We start from the raw sequence: 14,017 nt of genomic DNA on the forward strand, positions 1-14,017 counted from the left end.
TGACTTGGAATGCTTCCACAGGTGGCCATGTTTCAGCATCTCATTATCTCTCAGTTTAAAAGCAATCTTTTCCAACTTAATCATTCCTATTGCTACCGTAATCCATGCTTTCTGCAATCACACCGGCTTAAATTATAATATGCAACACTCTGCTGCTACTATTTATTCATTATTACTGTTCACCATTGCAATTCCTTAATTATGTAATGTAAAAAATTCCTTTAACTATGTAAATACCGTACATATCCACACTCCTTTTATTTATGTTTCTTCTCTGATATTTACATACTTAACACAGAATTTCCCTTTATGGATCAATACAGTATTTAGGATTCTGAATTCTTTGCAGGTGTATTACAAGCATCAAGTTATTTATATGACCTTTTTTGTGACCAAAGGGCTGCCTTTGATTTTTCCTGTCCCCACATGGTGAATGTGAAGGGAGTGTACACAAGATTAGGGTTCCTTCCAAGAAGCCACAAAAAAAAAAAGCACTATGCAAAGAGGCTCTCATTATTCTCAAATGAATGCAGAACAGATTTAACTAGAGGGAAGAAGTCACAGAGAAGAGAAAATGAACTGGAAGTGTTGACTGGCAAGCCAAGACCACAACTTATTTAGAAGAGTGAAGGAAAAAAAAAAGCCAGCGTTGGAACATTTTCAACAAAAATGTCCCGAACAAGTCTTCTCACGCAGAAACAACATATAGTGTAACTTTCTCAACTCAGCCAAGGACGATTAGCAAAGTGAAAACATTAAGAGATGTCACTTGTTTCTTCATTATAAGCAGACACCAGGGAGATTTAAAGGGAAAGAGAAAAAAATAAGACTCACCTGTTGGGTGGAAAAAAGCTGTCTGTGTTGCCCAAACAGTGTCACAGAGTGCATGGCAAAACAGTGGCAGTGAGGCTTGTTCCTATAAGAGCAGAGAGGGTTGCCCCTTGCAGAGCCACACTTACGTCCCCATAGACCTATTCTGCAAACTGGGAAGCTTGTCATCACAACCACCACCCCCTTCCCCTTGTGTTTCCCTAGGGGGCTGCAGGAGTGTTCGGTTAGCAGTGACTAAACCATTCAGAATATGCGTAAGAGCAGGGAGTGTGTGTACTCGTTGGGAGATGGAAGGAGGAGGAGAAAGGAGGCAGAGGGTGGAGGGAGAAAAGAGGGAGGGAGAGGGTGGATGGGAGGCGGAGGGAGCAGCGGTGGTTGGCACGGTAAAAGAACAAGGTGTAATGGCTTTCTTTCCAGTTCTCACAAACAGGCTGTGAGGAATGGCTGACTTCACCGGCCCAAGCTGTGCAGGAGCAAGATGAACTGCAGCCCTGACCCATGGCTTCAAAACACCAGGCCGAGGAATGCTTTCAAGTGGAAGGGGAAAGCTGGGAAGCGCCATGATTTAATGGAGCATATTAAATATAGAAGATGATATCTCCATGAGAGGATTTAATGCTGAACTAAAACCAAAATCATTTACTAGTTTTTATATGACACTATATTTAGAAATGTGCCAGTTAGGAGCGGGCCAAGTTGCGGTGCCACATTATATATTATGAACTGACAGGCTGTCGAATAGTATGTTAGGGCAAATCACTGACTATTGATAGCTGATTCCCATTCTTTGTCTTAAAAAAAGAAAAAATATACTTGAAAAATCAGGGAATATCATGTACATATATATCCTTATATAATATAATCAAGTTAAATATCTTTATCATAAATTCATCCTTTGATATCCTTCTAGTATTTACTTTCTTTTTAGTGTTATCATTCATGACCAGTCGTACAGGAGCTGCAAACAATTCCCATTCGACCGTTATGAATGAAAAATGATCTTGCAAAAGCATTTCTTAATAAACAATTTCCTCTTGTGATTTGCTCGGGGACTTCAGGTGGAAAATAGCAATCTGCTACATCCTGACACAACACACATTCTCTTGTAGTACAAGATTAATGTTTTATTGTGCGCTGTCCCTGTCTTGAAATAAATAAATTACATTACATTCAGTGTGAGTTAAAAATGCATGTAGGAAGAGCCAAGTATACCACGTACAGCATAGAGATTGTTGGTAACCTTGAGAGAAAGTGAGAGAGTGAACATGATAGGGGCATGTCTGAGCATCTGCTTGTTCATTGGCTGAGGACGTGTTGTGTGTGCAGCCCCTGGGCACCCTGATAGAACTGAAGGGCTGAAGAAAGAATGACTGATTTCACAGTTAAACCACTGGGGGTATAACACATTAATTTGTTTATTCACTTGTTCATTCAGTCTCTTCACCAGGAGAGAGGTGTAAAGCCAGGGCCACAAATCAACACTTGGATCCACTTTGACCTTTGGCCAGGGGCTGACCTACTTTTCTCTTGCAGTGAATATTTTGCCCATGGCTGTCATTCTCTCTCAGTAATGTTTCTGTTTTTTCCTTTTTTTTGATAAAAGACATTCCCAGCCTCTGCCTTATTCTCTGAAAACACAAATGGAGATCCCCATAACGCGGCCTTGTTCTCTTCAGACTGTACTGACTTCTAAAGATATATACTAACAATCTTCAGATACTTGAGTATTTTGCCAATCAAAATTTAGATACAAGTAATGAATTACAAAAAGGTAGAAAAATTCTGGAATACTCAAAGAGCCATGCTTGACACGGTAGTTATGCAATTGCAATAAATCCACTGTTTGACTGGTTGGATAAGATAGGCTTATGTGCACAAACGTGTGTTTGTTGCCGGATCTTTTGTTCAGAGCGAGTGACACTCCTGATGTCCTTGTTGGATATCTGTGTTTACATTTTACACTATTGTCTGAATATGGAAAGGTAACAGGAGGGAAACAAGAGGTTTGGCTTTTGCCAACTAATCATATGTAAGAATCGTCCCTGAAAAAAAACTCATTTTCAAAGTGCAGACCAAAAGACTTCTTCCTAAAATAACTTTTGAACTAACGGTAACCCATTAGGTCAAGGAAAAATATTCATGACATAACTATAATGATCTCATTACAGCCACTGTAAAAACCCACCTCTTAATGACATTTTAATGTAATGTTAACACCTAAAGCTAAATAGTTTATTGAAGTTTGATAATTGGGGCTGTCATGACGTATTTATGATAGGTCATGTTGTCTTGCCTAATGTCAAGTTGTCATAACAAAGAAATCGACAGGATGTACTGTCTTGCTTGATGTCAAGTTGTCATAACACAGAGATTGTTGTCTTCGTTAAAGTCAAGTTGGCACTTTGCATTAAAAGTGCCATAATTTACCGAATGACACTTAAACACAACAGTCATGCACACTCAAAATGACTCCTTTGTGTTCATGACAGATGTCATGTCATAATTACACAGACAGATGTCAGTGTTATGAACACCCCTTAATAAAGTGTTACCTAATAGGGTATAGGTGAAGGAAAGACAAGGAGCAGAAGAGAGACAGAAAGAGGGAAACAAAAATAAAAAAATAAATAAAAACATTTAAAAAACTATTACACAATTGGCTGCACTTAATGAATGGCAGCATTTTCTCTGCCAGATCTAAGTTGTGCAGGTGAACAGTCGAAGGTCAACGGGAGTGAGAACAGTTCTCAAACACAGCTGGATGTTCTCCTTAGCTAACCTGGGAGGCCCTGTCTGCCCAGCCTTGATTGTGTCAATGCAAGAAAAACCCTGACTTTGCTTCCACATGGGATGGAGAGCAGCAGGGAGGAAGTAAAAGAGAACAAGGTCTCTGTGTATTTTAATTAGTCCCTTTACGATGGCCAAACACCAAGCTCTGTCTCTGTGCTGCACACTGTCAGACTCTGTGTTTACATGCTAACGTTTGCCTACTAGTACTCACCTCAAAGAACAGCTGAGCTTCATAAGAATGTCATATGTTTTGCAGGTAGTTAGTCATAAATCAAAGTATTGGACAAAGTCAAATTTTCATTATCTGAAGTGAAGAGGGTGTCGTTGTACATGGTTACAATTTACTTGAAGGTATTCTACATATAAGTGACATGACACTGTCATGAACGTGTCATTAACATTATAAACAAGTCATAAGCATTTATGACATAATGCTTCTTTTTCCTGACAAGGTTATGGTTATGGTTAGTGTGCATGTGTCATGACTGTGTCATTATGACTGTGTCATGACAGTGTCATGTGTCCATGACAGTGTCAAGTCACTCTTATGTAGACATCTTCAAGTAGAGTGTTACTAATATTAAAGCTGTTTTAACCTTTGTGTTGTCTTTCTGTCAAAATTATTGACTTTTGTTGACGCTTTTTATCAATGTTTTTAACTTTTTCTTTAGTTTGTGTCCTTTTTTCAACACTTTTGAAGCTTTTTTCAATGTTTGTCACTTTTGTTGCCGTTTAACACTTCATAAACTAACTTATTAACTAGTTTTACAGTTATTTTTGGAATTTATGGCCAATAAACCTCATTTATAGGAAAATTACACCTAATGTTAGAGTTAGAAAGCCAAAATTTGAAATTATTTAGACTAAAATTAAAGGAATGTATGTTGATGGATAATCACAGACTGGGATATGTCAACTTTTACTCAATACTATTTCAAAACCACTTCAATTTGTTTTTCCAATGCTATAAAATTGAATAAGACACCCCAAATTGATAAAAGTAGTGATTTGCACTTTCCAAAGAGCGTTGTGTGGAATCAATCATGTTATTTTGGGTAATTAAAAAGAACATTGATATAGGAAAAACAGGTAAATTTGACCCAAGGACAACATGAGGGTTAAGGAACTTGATTTGTGATGTTGGGCTATATAAATGATATTGACTTGACATGAGTCTCAAATACAAAGTATAATACATCACAAGTCCTCAAAGTGACATGTTGTGTTTTCTGTTGTTTTTTTCATTCTAGTGGTTGAAATGGAAGCTTACATCTCCTCAGTAGCAATGCTAAATGTAACAGAGCTGTGTTAAATCAAATGGAAACAAGACAAGGCCTCCTGCTGCAGATCAATGCTGTAACAACTATGTCAAGACAGGACTGGGGGGGTGGGGGGTGGCCTGGCTGCCAAGGCAAACTGCCAGAGATGGCCGACATACCAAGGCCCAGACACCGATGCTCAGCAGGCAGAGGAGCTCAGTGCCAACATCTCAAAGAAAGAAGCAAATCTGAGGATATTACTATTTGTTTTTGGCTGATTTACAGAGTGATAAGAACGGCCATTTCCCAGTCTGGCCACCATTCACTTCCGCTAGCATAGTTTAACAGATGGAAATTGACAGAGTTCATGACCCGTTCACTAAAGAATTGAAACACCTCAGGGTACAAAATACTTTTTCAATGAATTATTCATCTCGAACCAGGCTGGATATATACACTTTTTGATATAACAGTTGAATCCCTGAAACAATTTGTTTCTCTTTGTGAATATCTACTGCTACCTCGGAAAATTTGACAAGTTTGACACAAGTAACATTCTGACTCAAGCTTGTGCAAGATATTTCAACCCGGAGTACACACAGCCATCTGATACACTGTAAAAAATATTCATCATACATCTTGGTACTAACATACACTGACTGGATAGGAACTTCTCACAAATATCTTTTACTCTCTAATCTACTTGTGTTGGATCTGAAGACAGTATGCATTAGTAATATTTACTTTAAAATGCATTATTACAACCTGCAGTGAAAATCTGTTTGCGATTAATTTAAAAGACATGAGGCCTTGCCAGGAAGAGAGAGTAAAAAATGCGCTGTCGATGTGCATTATGGGAAATATGGGAAACATTTTTTGAGACTATGTAACAAAATAAAAGTTAGGATATATCTGCATCTGGTGAAACCATTTTCACCAATTTTCTCTCATGAAACCCACAACTTTATGAAAGTGCAATATTAATCCTTGGAGTAGTTGTTTAACCACCAAACAGTTATTGACAAAAGAAATCGGTTACACGTCCTGCTATAGAGACTTACACTTTCAAGGGTAATTTTGGTATTTTTCAACTTGGACCCTCTTCTCCCATCCATTGATGTCTAAGTGACAATCTTTGATATTGGCTTTGATATTGATATTGAGCAAGAACGCTGTGACCGGTGTTACGAGAGGTCTTTTGAGTAGATAGTTGACGAGTTGATGTTTAGGGGAAATTAAGTTGCAGCAGAAATCACAACACATCGTAATTCAAACAACATTAGGACAGACAAGGAAGAATTAAACCATAACAAAACAAAAAAAACAATATATTGATTTTCAAATATTACACCTGTCATACAGAACAACATATTCTGTAACCTATTTTGCTTTCAATACTGCCGTCATTGTCTTGCTTTAATCAGATCAGTAGCCCATATATTTACAGTGGTGTGAAAAAGTGTTTGCCCCCTTCCTCATTTCCTGTTCCTTTGCATGTTTGTCACACTTAAGTGTTTCGGAACATCAAACCAATTTAAACAATAGTCAAGGACAACACAAGTAAACACAAAATGCAATTTGTAAATGAAGGTATTTATTATTAAAAGGTGAAAAAAAAATCCAAACCATCATGGCCCTGTGTGAAAAAGTGATTGCCCCCTAAACCTAATAACTGGTTGGGCCACCCTTAGCAGCAACAACTGCAACTAAGCGTTTGCGATAACGTGCAATGAGGCTTTTACAGCGTCCTGGAGGAATTTTGGCCCACTCATCTTTGCAGAATTGTCCTAATTCAGTTACATTAGAGGGTTTTCGAGCATGAACGGCCTTTTTAAGGTCATACCACAACATCTCAATAGGATTCAGGTCAGGACTTTGGCTAGGCCACTCCAAAGTCTTCATTTTGTTTTTCTGCAGCCATTCGGTGGTGGACTTGCTGGTGTGTTTAGGATCATTGTCCTGCTGCAGAACCCAAGTTCGTTTCAGCTTGAGTACACGAACAGATGGTCGGACATTCTCCTTCAGGATCTCTTGGTAGACAGCAGAATTCATAGTTCCTTTTATCACGGCAAGTCTTCCAGGTCCTGAAGCAGCAAAACAGCCCCAGACCATCACACTACCACCACCATATTTTACTGTTGGTATAATGTTCTTTTTATGAAATGCAGTGTTCCTTCTACGCCAGATATACTTGGACACACACCTTCCAAAGAGTTCCACTTTTTCCACAAACATGCAAAGGAACAGGAAATGAGGAAGGGGGCAAACACTTTTTCACACCACTGTATATTTAGCAACTCTCTCTCCATATGTCGAACAAGGGTGATCCAAATCTGTCGGTGCCATGTCCCCAAAATAACCCTCCCTGTACGTCACCTAGCACCGCCGCATCAGACACGTTTCTGGTGTGTAGGACACACAGCTGACACGTAACAGAAACGCCAAGCTCACGCAATGCAGCCGGTGTGTAGATGGCCTCAGACACCCCCGCTGGCCCTGATTGGTGGATCTGAACAAATGAGCCGGATTCTTTTTTTAAATTACCTGCCTAATGTAATTCTACTTGAACATAGGGTCAGTTTCAGCCAATATGACAGAAAGTTAGTTTTATAAGGCTTATCTACTGCACCTTTAAAAAAATAAATAGTTACCATTTAAGTTACTAAACTGTACACACGACCAATGACGGACTGGAATAAAATAACGGCCCTGGCATGTGCAACACACGGCTCTATTTTTGTCAATAGCTAGCTATGTGAATCTTTCCACCCACCCCACCGCAGTACAATCTTGAATATTTGTGGCTGCATGCATAACATAACTTCAAAATGAATTAAGACAAATTATCCGTAGTGGCCCATTTGCCCAAATTTCAGATGGCCAGTCAGTCACTGCATCTGACCATTGAATGGTTTGTGGCTTGTGAGAATGTTTTACAGTGTATGAGGAGAAACACATTCTGTGCTGTCATTTCACTTGCTGTCTCTTCTCTCCCTCTTCCCCTTATCAGCGGTATCAACACGGCTGTCAAGATGGGACAGACGATCTGGAGTGCCTGTGGTCTTCGCATGGCATAGTGAGATTAAAGTGAGGGGAAAAGAATGGAGCCAGCTGTGTTGCTGAAACATGTGGCTGTATAGTCGCACCTTTGCCTGCCAGCAACGCAACATGTTATTGCTGCACAGAACAAGCGTGAGTCTGTTAAGGCAGCAAAGATTGACAGGGGGTTTCTACTGTATGGAAATGCATGCTTTTCTTTAAAGCTGATTCACATCATGCTGCATTAACATCTAAGGATAGTATGTGTCAAATCTATTTCAGTGTTTTTTATGCTGTTGCACGCAGCATTCTTATGTAACATGAACCGTCCCCGTCTGTGGAACACAGACGAGTGCATTGCAAAAAGCAAACATCATTAGAAAACATTCCAGCAATGCCACAGTCTGACTCAATATCTCGGCTGCTTTCCGACGCCCCTGTGTGGATTCCCTGCATACCACGCGCCATTGGGCAGATGTTCTGCATTATTACTTCTCTCTGCAGTCTCACTCGGTCTATCCCAAGAGGTGATCAGCTCATCACAGAGTTGTTGTGGGTGCAACGATAATGGCCTTAATGTTCCCACTATTCAGATGGTGTCAGAGAGTGCTATGGTGTAAATTCAAATCCATGTTTTTTTGTCAGAAACAAACTGCTCCTTTAAAAGTTTATGAAACATGTTTTCAAAGATGAGCTATAATAAAATGTAGAGCTAAGAGTTCTGGAGGTGATCTCCCAATTTGACTGGACACATAAACACATTTCAAATCAAGATTTTTTCTCTCTCTTATTCCGTTTTTCAGAACAGGGCAACCAATAACCGCTAACTAAAAATATCAGCTATGATTACAAGCAGCTGTTCAGCGCAAACAAGAACAAATGGGATAGTTAGAGAGAATCAAATGGAACAACCATATCAGATGAGAAACAGAAGTTTATCGCTCAGCAGGTGACGAGATCCAAGATGACGTCAAGGCTCATGAGGTTTATTTTTTTAATTTTTTTCCATTTGAATATTTTTTATATTTATATTTTTTTATTTTTGCTTATTTTTATATTTGTATTTTTGCTTATTTTTATTTTTAATACGTACTGTGAAGAAGTGTTTATACTTATATTGTTATATTCTGGCGCTTGATTCTCTTATGCGCACCTACAGCACCAAAACTCACCAAAAATCCCAGGGTTTTATTTAATTTGATGTAAAATTCAAATTGTATCCATTAAAATAGTCCAAGATGCCCAAAGTCCATATTTGGGCATTGTCCAAATACTATAGGCATGCACGTTTTGTGGAATTCACAAGAGTCATACCTCCAACTGCTTCCATAACATCCCATGATAACTTACACTTTTATAAATGCAGGTGTATTACTCTAATTCAAAGACGATTAGGTCGTTCAATCATTCACATTTGGCTCCTAGTATGGTGTCCAATTATTTGGAGTTGAAGTTATAAACCTAATTAAACACTGAACTTTATAACCTTTGATGATCAAACACCAGAAGAGCAACTTAACAGAAACCCAAAGTATGAACTAGTACATTTGTTAATTGTGCGAAATTATCTCATCTAAAAAAATAAATAAAAAAAACGCTTGGTAAGTATCTGTATGAGTGCAAATTCTTGGCATTGCTCTTATTCATGAATTCTTGGTATTTCACTGGCTCACACAGTACTGCTTTCTGACAACACGTGAGTGTAGCACCCGCTGCTCACCACACGCCACAAAACAAGATGCCAGAGCTAGGTTAACAGCTGTAAGGACATTCCCAAACAATGAGTGGTGCTAGGAAGATGTTACTTCCAGTGATAACGAGGGGAGATGTAAACTAAAACGATGGTAAATTATATACCTGCACAATGATTCCACAGCCATGTGATTATAGGAGGACAGGGATGATGAGAGGTGAATCAGTTCAGTCTTTCATTTGACCGGGGGATTGCCTCAGAGGGACGAGGCGGCGGGCCGTCACCATCGCACACACAGAGTGCAGCTACTGTACAAATGAATTCACTCCAACAACAACCCCCGTCCTCACCTGCTGCAACACGCTCTGCCAGCACTCGCAATCAACCGGCGAATTCCTTCCGCTGTGAGTTGCGAGGTGGAGGGCGAGGACGGGAGGTTTTGCGGGCTTGATGTTATGATTGGGAGTTGAGTAATTGACAGGTATGTTTGAATCCAGTGTCTGATACACACATCGCACACGCCCACTCCCCTACTGGGGTCAGACAACAAGCGTGTTGGCTTCCAGCAACGTGAAAATACATGTCGAAATGACAGGGCTTTTCAGAGACGACGGGGTTATTCAACACACATTGCGTGCAGCAAATCATTGATCCCATCCCTTGTGTGGATGATGTACAATATGTTTGGTCCAACAAGTTCATGTTTACATGTGGCTTTTTGGTGTATCAACTGTAAAAGCAAGGAAACAACTTGGTGACACCTGAAATAATTTGGCAACAAAAGGCTGCTGAGAGTATAAAAACCTTTATTCAGAGGTTTGACTTAAGTCTGCCTGCTATTATTTTGCCCAAAGAGAAAATTAGATTAAAGCTGAGCAGCCTCTTCTTTTGTCTTTGCTTGGAATGAGAGGCAGAGGCCTTGAAAGCAGCTGCCTGAAGCTGCTCAATCACAGCTGACTGTCAGCTGTGGTTTCTCTTTCCCTGGTGCAAAATATTGTAAAAGCTTGTCAAAAAGTCTTACTACAAATCAAAATCAGAAACAGAAAAAGGATGATTGCAAAGTATTTACAAGAAACCCTGCATATTTGACATTTTGTTGACCTTTTTCCCAATGCATTCTTTGCTGTTTTAGGTTGGTGGATGCATGGCAGCCATTGGTTTTCATTGATTTCTGAATGGTATGGAAATCACCAATCACAGTTTGTTAATGTTACTTTATCATTGCATGGTAGACTGATTAGAAGGGTCTGCTCTAGAGCTGAAACAGCTAGTCGATTAATCTTTTAGTCCATCGACAGAAGATTGTTAAGCACCTATTTTATTGAATTGATTAATCGTTTGAGGTTCCAACTTCTCAATTGTAAATATGTACTGGTTGTCTTTGTGCTTTATTATAATAAACTTACTATCTTTGGTTTTGGACTATTAATATATTTGCGCTGTCCGTTAAATGTGTTATTAACAGCGTTAACGCAAACCTATTTTAACGGCGTACATTTATTTTTTGTGAGATTAACGTTCTTTTTGGTCTAGCAAACTTTGTATTTTTTTCTACACATGCTGTTGCAACAACTAATAATGTTAGAAAAACTACAACACCACACCGGAAGCAAGACCGGGAACAAAACAAGAGGCACGCCGCACACACTTGTTTGGGCTTGCGACCCGGCCAAAGAGTAGTAACGTTATGTTTTGAGTGGGTGGCGAGCGTGAGACGCCAAAATGGACGCCAATAAGATTCTGAATGGAAAGTTCAGTTTTTAAAAGTTGCCAAATGGTTCCACTGACAAGACCAAAGTAATTCCTTGTGTTTGGTCGTTGTGAACTGAGCTATCATCGCAGCACGTCCAGTCTGAAATACCACTTGATTGCCAAGTACACAGTTTATGTGAATCCCCCCCCGAAGGATTTTTTTTCCCCCTTTTATTGATGGACAGTGTTACATTGTGTGAGAGATTATTTGCTCCAAGTGAGAATGTTACATGTGAAATTGAACACTACAGCAGGCTATATACTAATGTTTTTTTCAATAAAAACACATTTGCACAAAGCAAGGCGATCCACTTGTCCATGTTGATAAGAGCATTAAAATTAGAAAAAATAATGGGACAAAAAGAAATCAATAGATAAAAATGTGCGCTTAATTGCGAGTTAACTATGACATTAATGTGAATAATCGCGATTAAATCAAATTATATCAAATGTCTAACCATTGACAGCATTGACTGTACAGTATTTCCTCCTGTTTTTACCTCTTTTGAGTATCTCCTAATGTCAGCAATTGATTTTTATATTACTCCCTTTTTCTTTCATTTGAGAAGGGAGTCCCCCTTCTACTTCCCTGTCCCTATTTGAAATGCCTGTTAATAAGATGAAGACAGTAATTTATTTTACCTCTAATCTCCTCTCTCTATTATGAGGAGAGTTCTCCTCTGCACCTGGGGCCAACGCTCTCATCTTTTTTTCTTTTCTGCCTGTGAATACAGTGGGGGCTGCACTAATTCTCTCTCTCTCTCTCTCTCTCTCTCTCTCATGGGAGAACTCCACAGCCAAAAGTACGCCAGACAGTGCCTTGAGCTGCCTGCTAGCAATGTGAAACAGAGACAGATGGAGAGGAAAAACCAGACACAAAAGAATCTAATCACAGGCCATTATAGTTTCAAGGAAACTATGGCGTTTTCAAGCTAAAGAAACAATTTTGCATCCAAATAAAACACCAATATGTGAAAATGCAGACATTTTCTGTACATTGTAAAATACAAGTGAATGACTTACCCTTCTGCAGAGCCCTCGCTTTAAACTGTAACATTGGGGAGTGAAGACAGTAATCTTTGACCATAAATGATCCTCTGCCACTCGGCCACAGCTCGCTGTGGCTTAACAGGAGGGGAGTTGGCAGTGAAGGCTGCAGAGGAGGACAGAGGAGGAGTGGATAAAGGTGGTCAGGGTACTGACAACCATAGGAGAGGGGATCACATCAATACAAAGAAAAAAACTACTCTCGTGTAAATACACTAGAAAGGATGAGCAATTTGTCATTGGTTGAAAGCTGGAAACTCTAAATGTAAAAAGATTGCATGGGGTCTCCACTCATCCTAACTTTTCTCTCAGAAAGATCCGAATAATACAGAAGAGTCTTCGTCTGAAGAAATTTAAACCTCACTGTCTCACGTAACTATTTTGGACCAGAAAACACAGATATAAATGCCTTGGTGGGTTGTGATTGAAAAACAGAATGTTGAAGTAAAATAAAAATAAAAAGACACTCAAATTTACATTTAGGGAATAATTCTTAGTGCTGATCCTTCAAAATGCCATGTTGCAAAGTTCAAGTTTTGCTTTCACACTGCAGTATTATTATTAATAATAATAATAATAACTTATATATATATATATATATATATATATATATATATATAGCGCCTTTTAAGAAACCTAGGGACACTTTACAGAATTAGAAGTTGTAGGCTGTAAACAGGTGGTGTTTCAGGATATATATGCTGAAACACCACCTGTTTACTGATTATTAACTGACTGGAGATCAGTAATATACATATACTGCACTACACATTACGGATCTCCGGTCAGTAAAAATGCAGAAAATTAAAGGAGAGAAACATCTGGCTGTACCTCTTTGAAAACATTTAGGTAACTCAAAGTTAAATGTAATCACTGTCTGACCATTAATGTCTAAATATTAATCATAATAACTATCTGTAGTCAGTAACAGCAACACACAACACAGTGTAAAGTGCAGTGAGTGTGGCACTACCAGCCATAGTGATCCTGATCACACACACACACACACACACACACACACACACACACACACACAGGATGCTATTCCTCACCATTAGCAACTCAGTGTCAAAGAGACTGATGAAACATTTCAACCATCTGCAGCATTCAGTCTAAATGAGGAGATGGTAACAATCCACCACGTACTGTTATCCCTCCCGTTGTCCTCGGGTCAAATTTGACCCCTTTAAAAAATGTCTATATCTGAAATATGGGTTTCTTTTTAACCAAATTACCACAAAAATGGATTGGATTCCATACAACGCTCTTTGCAAATACACTTGATCACTTTCATTTCTGATGAAACTCATCTGTACGTTCCTCCAATCTTAACTATTAGTCATAATAATTCATAATTTCTGCTTTTTTAACTCAAATATTAGGTATAATTCTAGAATGTCAACATCTTTATTATCTAAAAGGATACATTTCTCTGGGTGGTAGTAGCTCAGTCCGTAGGGAGCTGGGTTAGGAACCGGAGGATCGCTGGTTCAAGTCCACATAGGGACCAAAGTATGGTGGTGGACTGGTAGCTGTTCACCTCTTAGGCACTGCCAAGGTGCTCTTGAGCAAGGCACCGAACTGCTTGGGACAACCCCCCCAATCT

General features: G+C 39.2%; 1 protein-coding gene across 3 annotated transcripts in view; it reads right to left on the bottom strand.

Moving 5' to 3' along the window:
• Positions 1 to 12,487, bottom strand: part of stard13b (StAR related lipid transfer domain containing 13b) — a 97,519-nt gene extending 85,032 nt beyond the window's left edge. The window contains exon 1 of one of the 3 annotated variants that reach the window (XM_032502319.1): positions 12,388 to 12,487. The gene's annotated coding sequence lies outside the window, so the exon portion shown is untranslated. Of the gene's footprint in view, positions 1 to 834; positions 1,101 to 12,387 lie in introns of those variants that run through there. The other 2 variants (XM_032502309.1, XM_032502328.1) reach the window with 2 other exon arrangements.
• Positions 12,488 to 14,017: the final 1,530 nt, after the last annotated feature.

Source organism: Etheostoma spectabile, chromosome 3, assembly GCF_008692095.1.
Source record: "Etheostoma spectabile isolate EspeVRDwgs_2016 chromosome 3, UIUC_Espe_1.0, whole genome shotgun sequence".
NCBI classification, from domain to species: domain Eukaryota; kingdom Metazoa; phylum Chordata; class Actinopteri; order Perciformes; family Percidae; genus Etheostoma; species Etheostoma spectabile.